Raw genomic sequence first — 24,870 nt, forward strand, 5'->3', positions numbered from 1 at the left:
GTGAGAAAATTTTTTTGCAAAATCCATAACTACTGGTCTCAGATGGCGGTATGGATCGTGTCGGTATAGGCTGTAACGCAAGCATTTTAGCCGAAAGGCACAACCTGTAATACCGGCGCTATTAAAATCTCACACAAAAACATCATTTTTTTTTAGTGCAAAATGGACGTTGTGTTACAGGCTAAAATGCTTGTGATATAGCTATACAGACACGACTCGTAATATGCGTTCCTGCCCATTATGCTGGAATGGCCATTTTTCAGCGTTAAAAGCCGTACCGTAACACTTGTAATCTAGCCATATGTGAATTGAAATTTAAAAAAATTAATAAAAAAATATTAAAGGAATACTAAACCCACATTTTTTATTTTATGATTCGGATGGAGCATGTAATTTTAAGCAACTTTTCTAATTTACTCCTTCAGCACCTGGATAGCGCTTTCTGATTAGTGGCTAAATGTAGCTACCAATCAGCAAGCACTATCCAGGGTTCTGAACCAAAAAATTGGCTGGCTTCTAAGCTTTAATTCATGCTTATCAAATAAAGATACCAAGAGAACTGAGAAAAATTGATAATAGGAGTAAATTGGAAAGTTGCTTAGAATTGCATGCTCTATCTGAATCATGAAATAAAAAATCTGGGTTCAGTATCCCTTTTAAACATGCTGTTTAAATATTCAAAATAATCCATAGAATATAACTATTTTTTACAGTAGGTTTAATAATTTTTTTATATATTTTAATAACACACCTTAAAATTAAAGTTTTCATGTGTGCTAACCCAACCACATTAAAATCTAAATTGAGACACATGATGCGCAAAACGCATACTTTACATTCCCATGTTCTTCACATACAAAATAAAGTACTTTTTATTTGAATATATATATATTGTCAAATAGCCGGTAGCCCAGCACTCCAACCTCTGTGGCAGAATGGTGACCTGGGTGCAGTCCTCAATGATCAATTATAAAGCATTGTAGGAAGAGAGGGCACTCACAGGATTTGGAATAATTAATAATGTTTATTTAGCATACATCATGAGAAGTCATAGTCGACGTTTCGGCCCATTCAATGTGCCTTCTTCAAGACCAATTTAATCTCAATTCGGCTAACATGCCGTACTCCTCATGAAGGGATAGACCAATATAGTTTTTTCAGGGCTAATACCAATTATTGGCCGCCTTTCAGGCCGATAACGGGCCAATATTCAGTACATTTAAAGTTTTAAAAAAATCAACACAATTTCTCCAACATAGGTGTGTCCGGTCCACGGCGTCATCCTTACTTGTGGGATATTCTCTTCCCCAACAGGAAATGGCAAAGAGCCCAGCAAAGCTGGTCACATGATCCCTCCTAGGCTCCGCCTACCCCAGTCATTCTCTTTGCCGTTGTACAGGCAACATCTCCACGGAGATGGCTTAGAGTTTTTTAGTGTTTAACTGTAGTTTTTCATTATTCAATCAAGAGTTTGTTATTTTCAAATAGTGCTGGTACGTACTATTTACTCAGAAACAGAAAAGAGATGAAGAATTCTGTTTGTATGAGGAAAATGATTTTAGCAACCGTAACTAAAATCCATGGCTGTTCCACACAGGACTGTTGAGAGCATTAACTTCAGTTGGGGGAACAGTTTGCAGTCTTTGCTGCTTGAGGTATGACACATTCTAACAAGACGATGTAATGCTGGAAGCTGTCATTTTCCCTATGGGATCCGGTAAGCCATGTTTATTACGATTGTAAATAAGGGCTTCACAAGGGCTTATTTAGACTGTAGACATTTTTTGGGCTAAATCGATTGATATTAACACTTATTTAGCCTTGAGGAATCATTTATTCTGGGTATTTTGATATAATAATATCGGCAGGCACTGTTTTAGACACCTTATTCTTTAGGGGCTTTCCCAAAGCATAGGCAGAGTCTCATTTTCGCGCCGGTGTTGCGCACTTGTTTTTGAGAGGCATGGCATGCAGTCGCATGTGAGAGGAGCTCTGATACTTATAAAAGACTTCTGAAGGCATCATTTGGTATCGTATTCCCCTTGGGTTTGGTTGGGTCTCAGCAAAGCAGATACCAGGGACTGTAAAGGGGTTAAAGCTTAAAACGGCTCCGGTTCCGTTATTTTAAGGGTTAAAGCTTCCAAATTTGGTGTGCAATATTTTCAAGGCTTTAAGACACTGTGGTGAAAGTTTGGTGAATTTTGAACAATTCCTTCATGTTTTTTCGCAATTGCAGTAATAAAGTGTGTTCAGTTTAAAATTTAAAGTGACAGTAACGGTTTTATTTCAAAACGTTTTTTGTACTTTCTTATCAAGTTTATGCCTGTTTAACATGTCTGAACTCCCAGATAGACTGTGTTCTGAATGTGGGGAAGCCAGAATTCCTATTCATTTAAATAAATGTGATTTATGTGATAATGACAATGATGCCCAAGATGATTCCTCAAGCGAGGGGAGTAAGCATGGTACTGCATCATTCCCTCCTTCGTCTACACGAGTCTTGCCCACTCAGGAGGCCCCTAGTACATCTAGCGCGCCAATACTCCTTACTATGCAACAATTAACGGCTGTAATGGATAATTCTGTCAAAAACATTTTAGCCAAAATGAACCCTGTTCAGCGTAAGCGTGGATGCTCTGTTTTAGTTACTGAAGAGCATGACGACGCTGATATTAATATCTCTGAAGGGCCCCTAACCCAATCTGAGGGGGCCAGGGAGGTTTTGTCTGAGGGAGAAATTACTGATTTAGGGAATATTTCTCAGCAGGCTGAATCTGATGTGATTACTTTTAAATTTAAATTGGAACATCTCCGCATTTTGCTTAAGGAGGTATTATCCACTCTGGATGATTGTGAAAATTTGGTCATCCCAGAGAAACTATGTAAAATGGACAAGTTCCTAGAGGTGCCGGGGCTCCCAGAAGCTTTTCCTATACCCAAGCGGGTGGCGGACATTGTTAATAAAGAATGGGAAAGGCCCGGTATTCCTTTCGTCCCTCCCCCCATATTTAAAAAATTGTTTCCTATGGTCGACCCCAGAAAGGACTTATGGCAGTCAGTCCCCAAGGTCGAGGGAGCGGTTTCTACTTTAAACAAACGCACCACTATTCCCATAGAGGATAGTTGTGCTTTCAAAGATCCTATGGATAAAAAATTAGAAGGTTTGCTTAAAAAGATGTTTGTTCAGCAGGGTTACCTTCTACAACCCATTTCATGCATTGTCCCTGTCACTACAGCCGCATATTTCTGGTTTGATGAACTGATTAAGGTGCTCGATAGTGACTCGCCTCCTTATGAGGAGATTATGGACAGAGTCAATGCTCTCAAATTGGCTAATTCTTTCACTCTTGACGCCTCTTTGCAATTGACTAAGTTAGCAGCTAAGAATTCTGGGTTTGCTATTGTGGCGCGCAGAGCGCTTTGGTTGAAATCTTGGTCGGCTGATGCGTCTTCCAAGAACAAGCTACTAAACATTCCTTTCAAGGGGAAAACGCTGTTTGGTCCTGACTTGAAAGAGATTATCTCTGATATCACTGGGGGTAAGGGCCATGCCCTTCCTCAGGATCGGCCTTTCAAGGCAAAAAATAGACCTAATTTTCGTCCCTTTCGTAAAAACGGACCAGCCCAAGGTGCTACGTCCTCTAAGCAAGAAGGTAATACTTCTCAGGCCAAGCCAGCTTGGAGACCAATGCAAGGCTGGAACAAGGGAAAGCAGGCAAAGAAACCTGCCACTGCTACCAAGACAGCATGAAATATCGGCCCCCGATCCGGGACCGGATCTGGTGGGGGGCAGACTCTCTCTCTTCGCTCAGGCTTGGGCAAGAGATGTTCTGGATCCTTGGGCGCTAGAAATAGTCTCCCAGGGTTATCTTCTGGAATTCAAGGGACTTCCCCCAAGGGGAAGGTTCCACAGGTCTCAGTTGTCTTCAGACCACATAAAAAGACAGGCGTTCTTACTTTGCGTAGAAGACCTGTTAAAAATGGGAGTGATTCATCCTGTTCCATTGAGAGAACAAGGGATGGGGTTCTACTCCAATCTGTTCATAGTTCCCAAAAAAGAGGGAACATTCAGACCAATCCTAGATCTCAAGATCTTAAACAAATTTCTCAAGGTCCCATCTTTCAAGATGGAAACCATTCGAACTATCCTTCCTTCCATCCAGGAAGGTCAATTCATGACCACGGTGGATTTAAAGGATGCGTATCTACATATTCCTATCCACAAGGAACATCATCGGTTCCTAAGGTTTGCATTCCTGGACAAACATTACCAGTTCGTGGCGCTTCCTTTCGGATTAGCCACTGCTCCAAGGATTTTCACAAAGGTACTAGGGTCCCTTCTAGCTGTGCTAAGACCAAGGGGCATTGCAGTAGTACCTTACCTGGACGACATTCTGATTCAAGCGTCGTCCCTCCCTCGAGCAAAGGCTCACACGGACATCGTCCTGGCCTTTCTCAGATCGCACGGCTGGAAAGTGAACGTGGAAAAGAGTTCTCTATCCCCGTCAACAAGGGTTCCCTTCTTGGGAACAATTATAGACTCCTCAGAAATGAGGATTTTTCTAACAGAGGCCAGAAAGACAAAGCTCCTGGACTCTTGTCGAATACTTCATTCCGTTCCTCTTCCTTCCGTAGCTCAGTGCATGGAAGTGATCGGGTTGATGGTAGCGGCAATGGACATAGTTCCTTTTGCGCGCATTCATCTAAGACCGTTACAACTGTGCATGCTCAGTCAGTGGAATGGGGACTATACAGACTTGTCTCCAAAGATACAAGTAAATCAGAGGACCAGAGACTCACTCCGTTGGTGGCTGTCCCTGGACAACCTGTCACGAGGGATGACATTCCACAGACCAGAGTGGGTCATTGTCACGACCGACGCCAGTCTGATGGGCTGGGGCGCGGTCTGGGGATCCCTGAAAGCTCAGGGTCTTTGGTCTCGGGAAGAATCTCTTCTACCGATAAATATTCTGGAACTGAGAGCGATATTCAATGCTCTCAAGGCTTGGCCTCAGCTAGCGAGGACCAAGTTCATACGGTTTCAATCAGACAACATGACGACTGTTGCGTATATCAACCATCAGGGGGGAACAAGGAGTTCCCTAGCGATGGAAGAAGTGACCAAGATCATTCTATGGGCGGAGTCTCACTCCTGCCACCTGTCTGCTATCCACATCCCGGGAGTGGAAAATTGGGAAGCGGATTTTCTGAGTCGTCAGACATTGCATCCGGGGGAGTGGGAACTCCATCCGGAAACCTTTGCCCAAGTCACTCAACTTTGGGGCATTCCAGACATGGATCTGATGGCCTCTCGTCAGAACTTCAAAGTTCCTTGCTACGGGTCCAGATCCAGGGATCCCAAGGCGGCTCTAGTGGATGCACTAGTAGCACCTTGGACCTTCAAACTAGCTTATGTGTTCCCGCCGTTTCCTCTCATCCCCAGGCTGGTAGCCAGGATCAATCAGGAGAGGGCGTCGGTGATCTTGATAGCTCCTGCGTGGCCACGCAGGACTTGGTATGCAGATCTGGTGAATATGTCATCGGCTCCACCTTGGAAGCTACCTTTGAGATGAGACCTTCTTGTTCAGGGTCCGTTCGAACATCCGAATCTGGTTTCACTCCAGCTGACTGCTTGGAGATTGAACGCTTGATTTTATCGAAGCGAGGTTTCTCAGATTCTGTTATCGATACTCTTGTTCAGGCCAGAAAGCCTGTAACTAGAAAGATTTACCATAAAATTTGGAAAAAATATATCTGTTGGTGTGAATCTAAAGGATTCCCTTGGGACAAGGTTAAGATTCCTAGGATTCTATCCTTCCTTCAAGAAGGATTGGAAAAAGGATTATCGGCAAGTTCCCTGAAGGGACAGATTTCTGCCTTGTCGGTGTTACTTCACAAAAAACTGGCAGCTGTGCCAGATGTTCAAGCCTTTGTTCAGGCTCTGGTTAGAATCAAGCCTGTTTACAAACCTTTGACTCCTCCTTGGAGTCTCAATTTAGTTCTTTCAGTTCTTCAGGGGGTTCCGTTTGAACCCTTACATTCCGTTGATATTAAGTTATTATCTTGGAAAGTTTTGTTTTTAGTTGCAATTTCTTCTGCTAGAAGAGTTTCAGAATTATCTGCTCTGCAGTGTTCTCCTCCTTATCTGGTGTTCCATGCAGATAAGGTGGTTTTACGTACTAAACCTGGTTTTCTTCCAAAAGTTGTTTCTAACAAAAACATTAACCAGGAGATTATCGTACCTTCTCTGTGTCCGAAACCAGTTTCAAAGAAGGAACGCTTGTTGCACAATTTGGATGTTGTTCGCGCTCTAAAATTCTATTTAGATGCTACAAAGGATTTTAGACAAACATCTTCCCTGTTTGTTGTTTATTCAGGTAAAAGGAGAGGTCAAAAAGCAACTTCTACCTCTCTCTCTTTTTGGATTAAAAGCATCATCAGATTGGCTTACGAGACTGCCGGACGGCAGCCTCCCGAAAGAATCACGGCTCATTCCACTAGGGCTGTGGCTTCCACATGGGCCTTCAAGAACGAGGCTTCTGTTGATCAGATATGTAGGGCAGCGACTTGGTCTTCACTGCACACTTTTACCAAATTTTACAAGTTTGATACTTTTGCTTCTTCCGAGGCTATTTTTGGGAGAAAGGTTTTGCAAGCCGTGGTGCCTTCCATTTAGGTGACCTGATTTGCTCCCTCCCTTCATCCGTGTCCTAAAGCTTTGGTATTGGTTCCCACAAGTAAGGATGACGCCGTGGACCGGACACACCTATGTTGGAGAAAACAGAATTTATGTTTACCTGATAAATTTCTTTCTCCAACGGTGTGTCCGGTCCACGGCCCGCCCTGGTTTTTTAATCAGGTCTGATAATTTATTTTCTTTAACTACAGTCACCACGGTACCATATGGTTTCTCCTATGCTATTATTCCTCCTTAACGTCGGTCGAATGACTGGGGTAGGCGGAGCCTAGGAGGGATCATGTGACCAGCTTTGCTGGGCTCTTTGCCATTTCCTGTTGGGGAAGAGAATATCCCACAAGTAAGGATGACGCCGTGGACCGGACACACCGTTGGAGAAAGAAATTTATCAGGTAAACATAAATTCTGTTTTCTACACAAATCTGATATACACTGAACATGCTTATTAACTTTTTAAACATTAAAAGTAAACAACTAAGAAAAATAAAGTGCTTGAAAATGAACGTATTAAATAGCTTCCCAAAACATAGAAAAATGGCGTAAATCCCTTTTAAACTGCACATTGATATAAAATTAAATTTTAAGTCACTACTGCAAAGCTAGACACTACATGATTTCTTTAATACTCCCAGATAAGTAGAAAAACATAGTGCAGAAAGCATAACATTTCAGCATGTTCTCCTGTTAAACGGCTTCTGTTTTTTTCATATATTGCTGCCACTTCATTAAAAACACGCACACTTTACAGATAAGGGTTAAAAGTAAAGTAAATATATATATATATATATACTGCCACTTGACAGGGTAAAAAAGGACATGCTGGAATATCAGCGCTAGATTTATTTGCTTTAATTTTTAATATGCTCATATTTACTGGATTGCAAATACCTTCCCTGGTACTGAGGAGTGGACTATAAGTTTCTTTATGAAGTCACTTATGGGCAGTTTTATACGTGTGTGTGTGTATATATATATATATATATATATATGTGTGTATATATATATATATATATATATATATATATATATATATATATATATACATACACACACACATTGGAGCCCTTTGCAGTCAAATATCTGAGAATGTGAAAAATATTTTTTCATCACTATTAATATTTAATGTGTTTAACTGTGTATGAAGTGTAAATATTTTACATTCCCATGTAATAGAACATTTTCTAAGTTAAAAAATAAATATATATGTATGTATGTGTATGTGTGTGTATATATATATATATATGTGTGTGTATATATATATATATATATATATATATATATATATATATACTCAATTCAAAATGAGGAGCCAGCACATGTAACAAAGACTCAGCCTCCGGGGTGCACTTCCAAAACAATGTACAAAACTGAATAGGAGAAAAGGCACTCGCCGTATTACAATGCAAAGTTATTAATTAGGTTAACGTTTTCGGGGTCTCCCCCGTCCTCAGACCTCATACTATGAGGTCTGAGGACGGGGGAGACCCCGAAAATGTTAACCTAATTAATAACTTTGCATTGTAATACGGCGAGTGCATTTTCTCCTGTTCAGATTTATATATATATATATATATATATATATATAATCCTATTTATTTAAGAATAAATAGAACATAATCTTCCATGTGAAGAACATTGGATTGCAAAATATTCATTATTCATGTCGGGTTGAGCGCTCATGCATTAACGTGATCATGTTAGCGCGCGAGCATGGGCATTAGTTTTTGTTGGTCTTTTTTCAGTTTTCGCGCTCCTTTGAAGTCTATAGGTAATACGCAAACTCTAAGTTCAACTTTTTGCGCACATAAATAATTGTTAAAACATAAGAGTATATTTATATCATAATTTATATGAAGGTACTGTAATTTGAATGAGTATTAAAGTATTTTTTTGTTTATGCATACAATATATCTACAGTTTAGCTGTATAAAAAATATTTGTTTGCATAAGCATTTAAACTGTAATTTTGTTATTGCAATTTGCATTTTTTACTGTCTCAGTGCAGTCCAAGGACCTAGCTTCATTGCTGTGGCCATTGAGGACAAATATAAATGTGCTTCTCCACTGATCAAGCAATTGTAGCATGGAAGGCTAGATAACAAGTGGAGCGTTAATTTAATTTGTAAATGGACATGCAATAAATAACCGGCTATTACAAGTGGCTGGTTATTGCTACCACAAGCATCATCTAGGTGTCCCCCAATAGCCCCCAAAATACAGTGGTGTGTTTGTTTTAAAAATAAAAAACGAGCATCTTTATTTATTTTTTAATATAACTGCACAAAGTAGTTTTACGTGTTAAAAGTGGCGAGTGTGGTTTGCTAATAAAACGGCACTGAAAAGCATATACATATATATTTAAGATCTGCTGCACGACTTGCCCCCTTCGCTGCGCTAGGTTCTCATGCCGTGTCTGACAGCATAAGAACGAGACTCCCATTGGAGCCTATGGAAGTGTGCTCTCGTGCACCTAACTTGTAATACCAGCGGACATTGGCGTGCGCTGGTATTACTAAGTGGAGAGCAAATATCGACCTTGCAAAAGCGATATTTTGAGCTCCACTTGTAATGTGGCCCAGAATGTTTAGGCTCTAAATTATATAGCTGCTCTGTAGCCTCTCTAGGGGCAAAGGAAAAATACAGAGAAAGCAGGCAGCTTAATAAAAACAAGGTCCTGTGTGCTTCTTTTATAGCTATATATTGTTAATTGTCCCTTAAACACCAGGAGTACATTCTATACCTGAAGCAGTAAATGGTTTTTAAATGTATAAAAAATGCTATTACCAAATACTTAATGACACATATTTAATGTTCAAAGATTGAGAATGTGAGTTTTTTTATGATTTGTAAACTGTGCATTAGTTTTATATTTTAGATTGTAATTTACTATTTTTAATTTGTATTTATTTTTAATTGTTAGCACCATTTTTACTTGAAGTATACGCACCTCAATGCAAGAATAATGTATGCTCTTATATTTGTACTTTGAATTTTAACCACTACTGTAAATGAAAATGTATAATGAAATTAATCTTCGTAATAGGAATCCATTATGAAAAAATAAATTGACAAATATATGAAAAAAATATTTGCAGATTTATTTAATAATGTGTGTTTGGGCGGAGAGGGGGGTTAGTTAAATCAGCAAGCGCTACCCAGGTGCTGAACCAAAGATGGGTCGGCTTGTAAGATTACATTCCTGCTTTTTCAAATAAAGATACCAAGAGAACAAAGAAACATTGGTAATAGGAGTAAATTAGAAAGTTGCTTAAAATTGCATGCTCTATATGAATCATGAAATAAAAAAAATTGGGTTCAGTGTCCCTTTAAGCAAATAATGTATCTCAACTGTGTAAGTATTTATGAGGAATCAACATTATTTTTATTTGTGATATGAATTATGCAAAATTGTTAGAAAAAATCTAAAGAAACTGAAAAGGATGCATACAATTTAATGTATCTTTCAATCCATTCAAGTGGACATAAAAGTGCAAGAAGAAAATGCTATAATGTGTTTTATTATTGCACTGTTTTATATGCACTTGCATTTAACTGTGTTTAACCTGTGCAGCCCCTCCCATTAGTGCAATGTTGCTTCAGAAACAAACTAGGGCCTAGATTTAGAGTTTGGCGTTAGCCATGAAAACCAGCGTTAGAGGCTCCTAACGCTGGTTTTAGGCTACCTCCGGTATTTGGAGTTACTCAAAAAAGGGTCTAACGCTCACTGTTCAGCCGCGACTTTTCCATACCGCAGATCCCCTTACGTCAATTGCGTATCCTATCTTTTCAATGGGATTTTTCTAACTCCGGTATTTAGAGTCGTGTCTGAAGTGAGCGTTAGAATTCTAATGACAAAACTCCAGCCGCAGGAAAAAAGTCAGTAGTTAAGAGCTTTCTGGGCTAACGCCGGTTTATAAAGCTCTTAACTACTGTGCTCTAAAGTACACTAACACCCATAAACTACCTATGTAGCCCCTAAACCGAGTCCCCCCCACATCGCCGCCACTCGATTAAAATTTTTTAACCCCTAATCTGCCGACCGCCACCTACGTTATACTTATGTACCCCTAATCTGCTGCCCCTAACACCGCCGACCCCTATATTATATTTATTAACCCCTAACCTGCCCCCCACAACGTCGCAGCCAGCTACCTACAATAATTAACCCCTAATCTGCCGACCGCAAAGCGCCGCCACCTACGTTATCCTTATGTACCCCTAATCTGCTGCCCCTAACACCGCCGACCCCTATATTATATTTATTAACCCCTAATCTGCCCCCCTCAACGTCGCCTACACTTATTAACCCCTAATCTGCCGAGCGGACCGCACCGCTACTATAATAAAGTTATTAACCCCTAATCCGCCTCACTAACCCTATAATAAATAGTATTAACCCCTAATCTGCCCTCCCTAACATCGCCGACACCTAACTTCAAACATTAACCCCTAATCTGCCGACTGGAGCTCACCGCTATTCTAATAAATTTATTAACCCCTAAAGCTAAGTCTAACACTAACACCCCCCTAACTTAAATATAATTTAAATCTAACGAAATTAATTAACTCTTATTAAATAAATTATTCCTATTTAAAGCTAAATACTTACCTGTAAAATAAATCCTAATATAGCTTCAATATAAATTATAATGATATTATAGCTATTTTAGGATTAATATTTATTTTACAGGTAACTTTGTATTTATTTTAACCAGGTACAATAGCTATTAAATAGTTAAGAACTATTTAATAGCTAAAATAGTTAAAATAATTACAAATTTACCTGTAAAATAAATCCTAACCTAAGTTACAATTAAACCTAACACTACACTATCAATAAATTAATTAAATAAAATACCTACAATTACCTACAATTAAACCTAACACTACACTATCAATAAATTAATGAAATACAATACCTACAAATAACTACAATGAAATAAACTAACTAAAGTACAAAAAACAAAAAAATATTTACAAACATAAGAAAAATATTACAACAATTTTAAACTAATTACACCTACTCTAAGCCCCCTAATAAAATAACAAAGACCCCCCAAAATAAAAAAATGCCCTACCCTATTCTAGATTACTAAAGTTCAAAGCTCTTTTACCTTACCAGCCCTGAACAGGGCCCTTTGCGGGGCATGCCCCAAGAAGTTCAGCTCTTTTGCCTGTAAAAAAAAACATACAATACCCCCCCCCCCAACATTACAACCCACCACCCACATACCCCTAATCTAACCCAAACCCCCCTTAAATAAACCTAACACTAAGCCCCTGAAGATCTTCCTACCTTATCTTCACCATACCAGGTTCACCGATCGATCCAGAAGAGCTCCTCCGATGTCCTGATCCAAGCCCAAGCGGGGGGCTGAAGAGGTCCATGATCCGGCTGAAGTCTTCATCCAAGCGGGGCAGAAGAGGTCTTCCATCCGATTGAAGTCTTCATCCAAGCGGGATCTTCTATCGTCATCAATCCGGAGCGGAGCGGCAGGATCCTGAAGACCTCCGACGCGGAACATCCATCCTGGCCGACGACTGAACGACGAATGACGGTTCCTTTAAATGACGTCATCCAAGATGGCGTCCCTCGAATTCCGATTGGCTGATAGGATTCTATCAGCCAATCGGAATTAAGGTAGGAATATTCTGATTGGCTGATGGAATCAGCCAATCAGAATCAAGATCAATCCGATTGGTTGATCCAATCAGCCAATCAGATTGAGCTCGCATTCTATTGGCTGATCGGAACAGCCAATAGAATGCAAGCTCAATCTGATTGGCTGATTGGATCAGCCAATCGGATTGAACTTGATTCTGATTGGCTGATTCCATCAGCCAATCAGAATATTCCTACCTTAATTCCGATTGGCTGATAGAATCCTATCAGCCAATCGGAATTCGAGGGACGCCATCTTGGATGACGTCCCTTAAAGGAACCGTCATTCAGCTAGTAGGCGTCGGGAGAAGAGGATGTTCCGCGTCGGATGGAAGATGATGGCTCCCGAAGAAAGAAGATTGAAGATGCCGTTGATAGAAGACTTCATCCGGATCATGGACCTCTTCAGCTCCCGCTTGGATGAAGACTTCATCTGGATCATGAACCTCTTCAGCTCCCGCTTGGATGATGACTTCAGCCGGATCATGGACCTCTTCAGCCCCCCGCTTGGGCTTGGATCAGGACATCGGAGGAGCTCTTCTGGATCGATCAGTGAACCTGGTATGGTGAAGATAAGGTAGGAAGATCTTCAGGGGCTTAGTGTTAGGTTTATTTAAGGGGGGTTTGGGTTAGATTAGGGGTATGTGGGTGGTGGGTTGTAATGTTGGGGGGGGGGTATTGTATGGTTTTTTTTACAGGCAAAAGAGCTGAACTTCTTGGGGCATGCCCCGCAAAGGGCCCTGTTCAGGGCTGGTAAGGTAAAAGAGCTTTGAACTTTAGTAATCTAGAATAGGGTAGGGCATTTTTTTATTTTGGGGGTTATTTTATTAGGGGGCCTAGAGTAGGTGTAATTAGTTTAAAATTGTTGTAATATTTTTCTTATGTTTGTAAATATTTTTTTATTTTTTGTAACTTAGTTCTTTTTTATTTTTTGTACTTTAGTTAATTTATTTCATTGTAGTTATTTGTAGGTATTGTATTTAATTAATTTATTGATAGTGTAGTGTTAGGTTTAATTGTAGGTAATTGTAGGTATTTTATTTAATTAATTTATTGATAGTGTAGAGTTAGGTTTAATTGTAACTTAGGTTAGGATTTATTTTACAGGTAAATTTGTAATTATTTTAACTATTTTAGCTATTAAATAGTTCTTAACTATTTAATAGCTATTGTACCTGGTTAAAATAAATACAAAGTTACCTGTAAAATAAATATTAATCCTAAAATAGCTATAATATAATTATAATTTATGTTGTAGCTATATTAGGATTTATTTTACAGGTAAGTATTTAGCTTTAAATAGGAATAATTTATTTAATAAGAGTTAATTTCGTTAGATGTAAATTATATTTAACTTAGGGGGGTGTTAGGGTTAGGGTTAGACTTAGCTTTAGGGGTTAATACATTTATTAGAATAGCGGTGAGCTCCAGTCAGCAGATTAGGGGTTAATAATTGAAGTTAGGTGTCGGCGATGTTAGGGAGGGCAGATTAGGGGTTAATACTATTTATTATAGGGTTAGTGAGGCGGATTAGGGGTTAATAACTTTATTATAGTAGCGCTCAGGTCCGGTCAGCAGATTAGGGGTTAATAAGTGTAGGCAGGTGGAGGCGACGTTGTGGGGGGCAGATTAGGGGTTAATAAATATAATATAGGGGTCGTCGGTGTTAGGGGCAGCAGATTAGGGGTACATAAGGATAATGTAAGTAGCGGCGGTTTACGGAGCGGCAGATTAGGAGTTAAAAATAATATGCAGGGGTCAGCGATAGCGGGGGCGGCAGATTAGGGGTTAATAAGTGTAAGGCTAGGGGTGTTTAGACTCGGGGTACATGTTAGGGTGTTAGGTGCAGACGTAGGAAGTGTTTCCGCATAGTAAACAATGGGGCTGCGTTAAGAGCTGAACGCGGCTTTTTTGCAGGTGTTAGGTTTTTTTTCAGCTCAAACAGCCCCATTGTTTCCTATGGGGGAATCGTGCACGAGCACGTTTTTGAGGCTGGCCGCGTCCGTAAGCAACTCTGGTATCGAGAGTTGAAGCTGCGTTAAATATGCTCTACGCTCCCTTTTTGGAGCCTAACGCAGCCTTTATGTGGACTCTCAATACCAGAGTTATTTTTATGGTGCGACCAGAAAAAATCCGGCGTTAGCTACGCGGGTCGTTACCGACAAAACTCTAAATCTAGCCGTAGGTTTGCTTTTTAACAAACAAAGTCAATTTGACAGAAGTAAATTTAAAAGTAACTTAAAGGGACAGTCAACACCAGGATTTTTGTTGTCTAAAAAGATAGATAATCCCTTTATTGCCCATTCCCCGGTTTTGCATATCCAACACTGTTATATTAATACACTTTTTACCTCTGTAATTACCTTGTATCTAAACCTCTGCAAACTGTCCCTGTATTTCAGTTCTTTTGACAGACTTGCATTTTAGCTAATCAGTGCCGACGCCTAGGTAACTTCACGTGTGAGCTCAATGTTATCTATATTATACATGAACTAATGTCCTCTAGTGGTGAAAAACTGCATTCAGATAAGAGGCGGCCTTCAAGGTCTAAGAAATTAGCACATGAGCTTCCTAGATTTAGCTTTTAACTAAGAACAAATTGGTGATAAAAGTAAATTGGAAAGTTGTTTAAAATTGCATGCCCTTTCTGAATCATGAAAGTTTATTTTGGACTTGACTGTCCCTTTAAAGGGACAGTTTTGGCTGTCTCTTTAAAGGGACAGTCTACTCCAGAATTATTGTTTTAAGAAATAGATAATCCCTTTTTTATCCATTCCCCAGTTCTGCAGTTATATTAATATACTTTTCTTTCATACAGGTGGTGAGAGTCCATGATCCTTTATTCATGGGAATTACTTCTCTACCGCTAGGAGGAGGCATAGATTCCCAAACACCAAGAGCCCTTTATAAACCCTCCGACCTCACACATACCTCAGTCTTTACTTTGCCTTTGTTGGAGGTGGTTGAAGAATGAAGATGTGCAGTGTTCTTCATAGAGAGAGGTCTTTCATCTATGAGGCCCGGTTCCCCTCGAAGTACAGTGTTTGTCGGAAAGGACATTCCTGGTGTATGGACTTTGAATCTACGGCTTCAAAGGCCCTCTGTAAATTCAGTCGCAGGGATTTATCTTCTGCCTCTCTTTACAGATCGACGATATACTCCTATCTCCATTACCTCTGTTGATATGTTTCAGTACTGGTTTGGCTGTCTACTATATATATATATAAGTATATAAATAACAAGAGTAATGCATTGAGCAATGATACTTTTTTATTGGACTAACTATACATTTATAAGATGACAAGCTTTCCTCCTTTTTCAAGTCTGAAGCAATACTGACCAATTTGATGGAATATACAGATTATATCTTAAAACACAGGCTAAAAAGACAGAAAGTGTTACAGAGGTCTGATTGCAGGGGGAGGAGGGGGTGTCGTAAAAATCATGAGGGGGGTTAAGGAGACAGAGGCATACAGTATCCAGTGAAGGATAACAGACAGGGGAAATATATGGTTATACACAGAGCATATACTGACATAATGTTATATATATCAATATGTATAAAGATGTGAAAATATTTACTAAAATAAAGTGTAAATTGAGACTCACATTGCTGACCATTATGGTAAACTCAGCTCAGGGTTATTGGATAGGATTCAGATCAAAGCCTCCCAGAGGAAGGTTTTTTCTGTCCATGTTCCAAAGAATCACGTAAAAGCTCAGACCTTTCTTCAATCTGTCTCAGATCTGGAAGGAATGGGAGTGATTGTGCCAGTTCCTTTACTGGAACAGGGGATGGGATTTTATTCAAAGAAGGAGAATACTGTCAGACCAGTTTTAGATCTAAAGACTCTGAACAAGTTTTTAAGGATTCCATCTTTTTGAATGGAAACTATCAGGACTATTCTTCTACCATTTGTTCAGCAAGGTCAGTTTATGTCCACAATAGATTTAAAGGATGCTTACCTTCATATTCCTATTCACCCAGAACATCATCAGTTTCTAAGGTTTCCATAAGGCAGGGAGAGTCCACAACTTCATTACTTACTGTTGGGAAATACAACACCTGGCCACCAGGAGGAGGCAAAGACACCCCAGCGAAAGGCTTAAATATCCCACCCACTTCCCCTACCTCCCAGTCATTCTTTGCCTTTCGTCACTATAGGTGGTGAGAGAAGTGTCAGAAGATTTTAGATAGTCCTGTAATGGGTATGTTCCCTTCAAGAAAGGACTGGAGTTTTAAGTAATCATGTCAACCTCTCAGTGAGAGTATTGATGAAAGTTAGAGTCTGGAGATGCAGGGAAAATTTTTCTGCAAACCCATCCAGACTGTCGCCTGACAGCACCTGAGCAATCAGTCTTGACGAGTTTGACTGCTTGCTGTTACACACATTCAAGTCCATGTCAGAAGCATTGCTGCAAGACTGTCACACTTGAGAGGCTGTGCCTGTTCCACAGCATGGATCCTGGAGGGTAAGACCATTTTATATATACACTTTTCTATACAGGGTCACAGTGTGGCTCCTTTATGTCTCGATAGGATCAAGGGTTAATATCTCCTTCGGGAGATTATTTGAACTACTAGGGGTTATTTATAACTGCTTTAATGTGAGAGTTTTTGGGCTCATAGACTGTGCTTTTGGCTTGGAACAAACAGGTTTCACGTTCGTTTTTGAGTGTTGTGCTGCTCATAATAGCTTAGCGCCTTTTTCATAGCAGGGGATGTCCTGTCCTACGCTCCACATGACATGGTGTGGTCTTCATTTCCTACGATCCTGTTGCAGACATCACTCCTAAGGAAAGCGTTTTCACTGTTAGCTGTCTGGGTCTAGGAGGTGGTGAGTGCCCCAGCCATTGGGATTATAAAGGTGCTGTTTTTTAATAAAAGCATTTACTTTTTGTCTGATTCCTACTCTCCAGCCTGTCTATAAGACCAGAAAAGAGGGCTGCCTTCTTAGGTTGCATACGTGATCTCTCCTCTCTAGGAGTAATTGTCCCGGGACCTACAGCAGAAAGAGGTTTGGGGTTTTATTCAAACCTTTTCGTGGTTCCAAAGAGGGAGGGAACTTTTCGTCCATTTCTGGACCTAAAGTGCCTAAACAAGTGTCTGAGTGTTCCCTCTTTCAAGATGGAGACAATACGGTCAATCCATCCTCTGGTCCAGGAAGGACAATTTATGACCACCATAGACCTGAAGGATGCATACCTTTACGTTCCAATACACAGGGAACATTTTCAGTTCCTGTGGTTTGCCTTTCTGGACCAGCACTTCCAGTTCATAGCTCTTCTGTTTGGCCTAGCTACTGCTCCAAAGATTTTTACAAAGGTTCTGGGGGCTCTTTTAGCCGTTGCCAGAACACGAGGTATTGCAGTAGCACCTTACCTGATGATATCTTGGTACAGACACCTTCTTTTCGTCTAGCTGAAGAACATTCGGAGTCCCTTCTAAATCTTCTTCGATCACATGGATGAAAAATAAACTTGGAAAAGAGTTCTCTTACTCCCAAGTACAAGAGTGAATTTCCTGGGGACAATAATAGACTCCATATCCATGAGAATATTCCTCACATATCAGAGACGTTGCAAGCTAACTACTGCATGTCTTGCCCTACAGGCCTCCTTGAGACCCCTAGCTACCAGTGGCTCAGTGTAGGGAGATGATCGGACTCATGGTGTCCTGTATGGACATCATTCCTTTTGCCAGATTCCATCCCAGACTCTTACAACTATGCATGTTGAGACAATGGAACCACGACCATTCAGATTTGTCTCAACAGATTGTGCTGGACAACCTGTTGAGAGACTCGCTCTGTCCAGATCATCTGTCTCAAGGCATGGGCTTCTTGAGACCGCATTGGGAGATTGTGACGGACGCAAGCCTTTCAGGCTGGGGAGCCGTTTTGAGTGCCAAGAAGGCACAAGGACTGTGGACTCAGGAGGAGTTCTCACTTCTGATCAATATATTGCAACTCTGAAAATCTTCAATGCCTTAAAGGCTTGGCCCCTTCTGGGTTCATCCCAGTTTATCAGATTCCAATCAGACAATATAACCTTGGTTGCCTACATCAACCATCAGGGAGGGAATGAGAAGTTCCTTGGTGATGAGAGAAGTATCCCAGATAAGAGTGGGTGGAGACTCACAGATGTACACTGTCAGCAATCCATATTCCGGGTGTGGACAACTGGGAGCAGACTTCCTCAGCAGGCAATCCTTTCACCCGGGGGAATGGTCTCTTCACCCTGAGGTGTTTGCAGAAATATGCAGCGAGTGGGGGAGGCCAGAGATAGATCTCATGGCATCCCACCTCAATACCAAGCTACCCAGGTACGGGTTGAGTTCAAGGGATCCTCAGGCAGAATTGATAGATGCCCTATCAGTACCATGGAGGTTCAGACTCATATATCTTTTTCCTCCATTACCGCTTCTCTCTCGTGTAGTGGCTCGCATCAAGCAGGAGCGAGCATCAGTGATTCTGATTGCTCTATCGTGGCCACTAAGGACGTGGTTTGCGGATCTGGTGGGGATGTCCTTAGTGGAGGTTACCTTGTCACAGAGATCTGCTGATACAGGGTCCCGTCATTCATCAAAATTTAGATTCTCTGAGGCTAACTGCGTGGAGATTGAATGCTTAGTCCTAGACAAGAGAGGGTTCTCTGAGAGTGTTATCGACATTCTGATTCAAGCTCGTAAGCCAGTTACTCGTTGTATCTACCATAAAGTGTGGAGGGCTTACTTTTACTGGTGTGAAGAGCGTGGCTTTTCCTGGTATAAAGTTAAGATTGCCAGAATTTTATCTTTTCTCCAGGATGGACTGGAGAAGGGTCTATCTGCTAGGGACAGATATCGGCCCTGTCAGTGTTACTGCACTAGAGATTGGCTGAGCTTCCCGGATGTGCAGTCCTTTGTTAAGGCTCTGACTAGGATCAGATCTGTGATTAGAACTGGGGCTCCGCCTTGGAGCCTAAATTTTGTTCTTAGTGTTTTGCAGCAGGCTCCATTTGAGCCTATGCATACTGTTGACATTAAATTGTTATCTTGGAAGGTTCTTTTTTTGCTGGCTATTGCCTTTGCGTGCAGAGTTTTTGAGATTTCTGCTTTACAATGTGACTCCCCTTATCTTGTTTTCCATGCTGATAATAAATTTTTGTTCCTTCCTTGTGTCCTAATCCTTCTTCAGTGGAGGAACGCTTGCTTCACAATCTGGATTTGGTTCATGCCTTGAAGTTCTATCTTCAGGCTACTAAGGAATTCAGACAATCTTCCTCTTTGTTTGTCATCTATATGGGGAAGCGTAAGGGGAAGAAAGCTACTACAACTTCACTATCTTTCTGGTTGAGGAGTGTCATCTGCTTAGCTTATGAGACAGTGGGGTGACAGCCTCCTGAGAGGATAACGGCTCATTCCACTAGAACAGTGGCTTCCTCCTGAGCTTTTAAAAACGAAGCCTCTATGGATCAGTTTTGTAAGGCAGCTACCTGGTCCTCCTTACACACTTTTTCTAAATTTTACAAGTTTGATGTGTTTGAAGCAGCTTTCGGGAGAAAAGTTTTAGAGGCTGTGGTGCCAGCCTCATTTTTTTTTCCTCACGTTATTTATTCAGTGTCCTCTGGAGCTTGGGTATAGTTTTCCCCAAAGTAAGGAATGAAGTTGTGGACTCTTCCCTGCCTTATGGAAGGAAAACATAATTTATGCTTACCAGATAAATTCCTTTCCTTCCTGGCAGGGAGAGTCCACGACCCTGCCCGTAATGTATTTTTGTTGGGCAACTCCCTTTTTATATTATTTCTTCTGGCACCTTTATAACCTGATGTTTCTCCTACTTTTCCTTATTCCCTCGGCAGAATGACTGGGGGATAGGGGAAGTGAGAGGGATATTTAAGCCTTTGGCTGGGGTGTCTTTGCCTCCTCTCGGTGGCCAGGTGTTGTATTTCCAAACAGTAAGGAATTAAGTTGTGGACTCTCCTTGCCAGGAAGGAAAGGAATTTATCTGGTAAGCATAAATTATGTTTTTCTGGAAAGACATCAGTTTATTGCTCCAATGATATTTACAAAGATTCTGGATGTCCCTTTGTCTGTAATCAGAACTCAGGGTATTGAAGTGTTTCCTTTTCTGGACGATATCTTGGTTTAAGCTGAGTCTTTTCCTTTTAGCAGAATCTCATACCAAACAACTTTTGTTGTTTCTTCAAAATCATGGTTGGAGGATCAATTTGCCAGAGTTCTTTGATTCCTTAGACAAGCATTTTTTTCCCTTGGTTTCCAGATAGATTCAGTGTCCATGAGTCTTTCTCTTATAATTCTCAGAAGAGTGAAATTGGTGTCAGCTTGTCTGAAACGTCAGTCTCTCTCTTTCCCTACAGTGGCTCAGTGTATGGAAGTTTTGGGTCTCATTATTGCAGCCTCAGATGCAATCCACTTTGCTCGGTTTCACATGAGGCCTCTTCAGCTTTGTATGCTGCGCCAGTGGTGCAGGGATTATTCTCAAATATCTCAAAAGATTTTCTTAGATTCCAGTCTCTGACTTGGTGGCTGAATCACCCGTTTATTATTCAGGGGGCCTCTTTTGCTAGTCCTACCTGGTTTGTGATCACCACAGATGCAAGTCTTTTAGGTTGGGGAGCAGTTTGGGGGTCTCTGACAGCACAGGGGGTTTGGGGTCCTCGGGAGAAGAGGCATCCAATCAACATTTTAGAACTCTGTGCTATTTTCAGTGCCCTTCAAGCATGGCCTCTTTTGAAAAGGGAGTCTTATCTCCGTTTCCAGTCAGACAATATAACAGCAGTAGCTTATATAAATCATCAAGGGGGAACTTCTTTATCCCTGGCTATGAAAGAAGTGTCTCAAATTCTTTCCTGGGCAGAACCCAACTCTTGTCTGATTTCTGCAGCTCATATTCCAGGTGTGATCAACTGGGAAGCAGACTTCCTCAGTCGGAGTGCTCTCTTTGTCAGGAGGTTTTCAGTCTGATAGTGGACCTTTGGGGTCTACCAGAGATAGACCTGATGGTCTCTCATTTGAACAACAAACTTCCCAGGTACTTTGCGAGGTCCAGGGATCCACATGCAGTGGTAGTGGATGCTCTAGTACTTCCTTGGTCATTCCAGCCGGCTTATATTTTTTCCACCTCTGGTCCTTTTTCATAGGGTAATTTCTAAGATAAAGCAGGAGAAATCCTGTTTGCCTCAGCGTGGCCAAGCAGTGTTTGGTATGCAGATCTGGTACAGATGACCAGTTGTCCTCCTTGGCCTCTTCCTCTTCGGTCAGACCTTCTGTCTTAAGGCTCTTTCTTCCATCCGGATCTAAAGTCTCTTAACTTGATGGCATGGAAATTGAATGCCTAGTTCTGAAACATAGAGGTTTTTCAGACTCTGTTATTGAGACTCTTATACAGGCTCATAAGCCTGTGTCTAGGAAGATTTATCACAAGGTTTAAAAAAGTTACATTTCCTAGTGCATAGATCATGGTTTTACTTGGCATTATTTTTGAATCCCTAGAATCCTTCAGTTTTTACAGAATGGTTTAGATAAAGATTTAGCTGCCAGTTCTTTGAAGGGAAAGAGTTCTGCCCTTTCTGTATTTTCACAGAAAGATTGCTAATCTTCCAGATCATTGTTTTGTTCAGGCTTTGGTTCGTATTAAACCTGTTATTAAGCTTATTTCTCCTCCTTTGAATCTTAACCTGGCGTTAAGGGTTTTGCAAGTGCCTTCTTTTGGAGCCTATGCATAAGCTGGACATGAAACTACTTTCTTGGAAAGTGGTTTCTTTTGGCTATTTCTTCTGCAATTAGAGTTTCTGTATTGTCTGCTCTTCCTTATGAATCTCATTATCTGATTTTTCATCAGGATAAGGCTGTTTTGAGGACAACGTTTCATTTCTTGCCTAAGGTTGTTTCTTCTAACAACTTTGACAGAGAGATTGGTGTTCCTTCTTTGTCTTCCAATCCTAAAAATGCTTTGGAAAGATCCTTGCATTATTTGGATGTTGTCAGGGCATTGAAATATTATGTTAATGCTGCTAAGGATTTCAGGAAGACTTCTAGTATGTTTGTTCTTTTTTTCTGGTACTTGGAAAGGTCAGACAGCCTCTGTTGTTACTTGGTTGAAGCTTCTGATTCACAAGGCTTATTTGGAGGCAGGTCGGTCTACCTCCCCAGGAGATTACAGTTGCCACTTCATGCGCTTTCAAGAAAAGCAGCTACTTGGTCTTCTTTGCATACCTTCACAAAATTTTACCATTTTTATGTTTTTGCTTCATCTAAAGCAGCCTTTGGTATTAAGGTCCTGCAGGCAGTTGTCTCTGAGTCTTGAATCTTTTATTTAAATGCATTATTAAAAAAAAAACTTTTGTGGGGTTCTGGATTTATTTTCTCAGTGAAAAAGACTTCCACAGCTGGGGTATTCATTCTTATGATTAAGGGATCGTGGACTCTCACCAGTTGTATGTAATTTATACTTGCCTGATAAATTCCTTTCTTTCATGGCTGTGAGAGTCCACAAGCCCCCGCCCTTTTCTTAGGGTTGTTTTGTTTCTTGAGCAAATCTTTTTTCCCTGCTCCATTAGACTGAGGTAGCGCTCTTGGGGTTTGGAGATTTTTGCTTCCACCTAGCGCTAGAGAAGTAATTCCCATGAGGAAGGGATCGTGGACTCTCACCACCATGAAAGAAAGGCATTTATCAGGTAAGTATAAATTATGTTTTACCTCTGGTTAATTTGTATCTAAGCCTCTTCTGACAGCCCACTTATCACATGGCTATTTATTTATTATCTATTGACTTGCATTTTAGTGAATTAGTGATGTGTTCTGCACAACTCCATGGTTGTGAGCACAATGTTATCTATATGGCCCACATGAATTAGCAGTCTCTTGTTGTGAAAGCTGATAAAAAATCATGTGATAAGAGGCTGTCTGTAGTGGCTTAGAAACAGGCAGAAATTTAGAGGTTTAAAGGTTATAAAGTATATTAATATAACAATGTTGGTTGTGCAAAGCTGGGGAATGGGTAGCAAAGGTGTTCTCTATCTTTTTAAACACTAACAATTTTGGTGTAGACTATCCCTTTAAAAATCCATGCTCTATTTGAAACATCCAAGTTTAATGTTGACTTTAATTTCCCTTTAAAGGAATAGTAAACATCTTCAGCTAGAAAATATGGTATATTCAGCGTTAAAACAGCAGCACAGCCATTACGATTGTCGGTATAGGTATTCCGCAAGCCTTTTAGCCTGTAACGCAACATCAGTACCGCACTCTTAAAAAATTACGTTTTTTAATGGACTTCCCATATCGCTGCCATTACGAGTTTTGCCTTCTGGCTAAAAGGACGACGTTACAGCCTAAAACGCCATCTAAAAGCAGTAGTTATGAGTTTTACGCTACAAATCTGTAACATAAAACTCATAACTAAACTGCTACAAAGTACACTAACACCCATAAACTACCTATTGACCCCTAAACCCAGGCCCTCCTGCATCACATCTATATTAAACCCTAATCTGCTGCTACCGACATCGCCACCACTAAAAAAATGTATTAACCCCTATTCCACCGCTGCCCGACATTGTCAGCACTATACTAAAGTTATTAAGCCCTACACCGCGGCCACTATAATAAACTTATTAACCCCTAAACCGCAAGCCCCCCAACGAAATATACTAAAGTAAACTATTACCCCTAAACCTATACCCCCCTACATTGCAAAAAACTAAACTAGTAACCCCTAAACCTAAACGCCCCCCTAACTTTAGATTCAAATTACAATTTCCCTACCTTAAATTAAAATTTACCTGTCAAATTAAAAAAACTAAGTTTAAACTAACAATTAAACTAATATACGGCTAGATTACGAGTTTTGCGTTATGAGTAAAAAAAAAGCAGCGTTATGGGTTATAACGCTGCTTTTTCACTACCGCTGCTATTACGAGTCTTGTAGGTACAGCTGTACCGCAAACTTTTTTGGCCTTAACGCAAATGACCTTACGCAATTTGCGTAAAGTCTTTTTTCAATGGGACTTCCATAGCGACGATATTACAAGCTTTTTCTGGGAGGCCAAAAAGTGAGAGCTACAGCCTATCCCGCAGATTCGTAACGCATTCTAAAGTCAGTACAAAGCTGTAGCATAAAACTCATAACTAAAGTGTTAAAAAGTACACTAACACCCATAAACTACACCCATAAACTACCTATTAACCTCTAAACCGAGGCCCTCCCACATCGCAAACACTATAATAAAATGATTAACCCCTAATCTGCCGCTCTAGACATTGCCTCCACTATAATAAACATTTTAAACCCTAAACCGCCACACTCCCGCATCACAAACACTAGTTAAATATTATTAACCCCTAATCTGCCGCCGCCACTATACTAAAGTTAAACCTAAGTCTAACCCTAACACCCACTAACTTAAAAATAATTAAAATAAATCTAAATAAAACCTACTATTAATAACTAAATAATTCCTATTTAAAACTACATACTTACCTGTAAAATAAACCCTAAGCTAGCTA

Source organism: Bombina bombina, chromosome 6, assembly GCF_027579735.1.
Source record: "Bombina bombina isolate aBomBom1 chromosome 6, aBomBom1.pri, whole genome shotgun sequence".
In the NCBI taxonomy this organism is placed as follows: Eukaryota; Metazoa; Chordata; class Amphibia; order Anura; family Bombinatoridae; genus Bombina; species Bombina bombina.